At 46.0% G+C, this 1,738-nt stretch overlaps 1 pseudogene; it reads right to left on the reverse strand.

Moving 5' to 3' along the window:
* Positions 1 to 209: 209 nt before the first annotated feature.
* Positions 210 to 998, reverse strand: LOC118847302 (annotated as a pseudogene).
* Positions 999 to 1,738: the final 740 nt, after the last annotated feature.

The raw sequence follows: 1,738 nt of genomic DNA on the forward strand, positions 1-1,738 counted from the left end.
GAACCATTGGAATTCCTGTGTCCACAAAGATGGTTCAGCATGAGGCAGGAAGAATTGCTGATGAAAAAGAAGTTATTGATTTCAAAGGAGGACACAATTGGTGCTTCAGGTTCATGAAACAGAATGGACTAAGCATGTGCACATGCACCAGACTTGCCCAAAACATGCCTGAAAGCTATGAGCAGATGAATAAAACTTGAGTCCAATAACTATGTGGTTGCCACAGCAGCTGCCTGGGTCCTCTGGACAGACAAGTGAGTGTGAGTCTTCACAAGATGGTAGAAGAATTCCTGATAGGGAGACTTAGTGAACACAGTCTCCTTCCATAGGTCTGGGGTTAGATAGCTGTATGTTTTGGAGATGGAATCAAAGGTAGTTTTAGCAAAGTTGCCCAGAGTGGCAGTACAGCCTCTTGCAGAAGTGTAGCAGTCATCAATTGCAGCCATCATCAGGAGCTTCTTAGGTACAGGAGCTGAGACAATGCCAGTACCTCCAGGAGCACCAGAACCGATCCGCATTGCCCAGTGACCTTACAGGGCACAGTGTGAGGCTTACCAGTCTTGTTCCTCTAGTAGCCACGTCTCACAGGCCAGAATGATAGCACCACGAATACCTGTAGCCACTTCCTTGGAGCACTTGACACCCAGACCAACATGGCCATTGTAGTCACCAATGGCCATAAAAGCCTTGAACCTAGTATGTTGTCCAGCTCTAGTTTGTTTCTGAACAGGCATGACCTTCAGAACCTCATCTTTCAATGAAGATCTCAGGAAAAAATCTATGATCTCAGACTCCTTGATAGGAAGTGAGAAAAGATAGATCTCTTCCAAAGCCTTGATCTTCATGTCCTTGACTAGGCAGCCCAGCTTAGTGACAGGAACCCACTCCTTGTCTTCGGCCTTTCCTCCCCAGGTCCCATGGTCCTGGCCACAGCCTCGACCACAGTCTCTACTGCCGAAGCCACCTCGGAAGCCACCCTGGCCTCCAACTCCGGGCATCGTCTGCCATTTGGTGTTCATTAGAAGTAGAAGCTGAATTGCTTCTTTCAACACAATAACATTCCATTATATTCAACCTTTTATTGTTTCAGCCATTTCCCATCTTTTTTTTAACTCTTTTTTTCGGAGGGTAGGAGGCAAGGCAATTGGGGTTAAGTGACTTGCCCGAGGTCACACAGCTAGTAAAGTGTTGTCAAGTGTCTGAGGTCACATTTGAACTCAGGTCTTCCTGATTCTAGGGCCAGTACTCGACTCCCTGTGCCACCTAGCTGCCCCTATGCCATTTCCCATCTTGACGAGCATCTACTTTATATCCAGCTTTTGCTCCTTCAAAAAGTGTTGCTATAAATATTTTGGTATACATCAAATCTTTCTCTTTTTTTTGAAAGAGACTCATTTTAAAGAGAAACAAGAGAAACAAAAATAGACATAAGAATCACGAGGAGGAGTGAAGGTAGAACAGAGATGAGGTTGAAAAGACAGACAAGTAAGAGAGATAGGCGAACATTGGCAAAGGGGAGTTCTGATTTTTACCCTCCACTGTTGGGGGATAGCGATTACAAGGTGGCCATATGATGAGGGAGGGAAACCTGTTGTGTATGTGGGGGGGTTGTGGGGGTAAAAGAAGAGGATTGCCTGCTCACAGCAATTGTGTCACAGTAGAGGACTGAGAGGTAAGGCATGGAGGTGGCAACTGCCATGGGAAAACTCTTTACAAGAAATCTGGCCCTTCCTCAACC

This window comes from Trichosurus vulpecula, chromosome 4, assembly GCF_011100635.1.
Source record: "Trichosurus vulpecula isolate mTriVul1 chromosome 4, mTriVul1.pri, whole genome shotgun sequence".
NCBI classification, from domain to species: Eukaryota; Metazoa; Chordata; class Mammalia; order Diprotodontia; family Phalangeridae; genus Trichosurus; species Trichosurus vulpecula.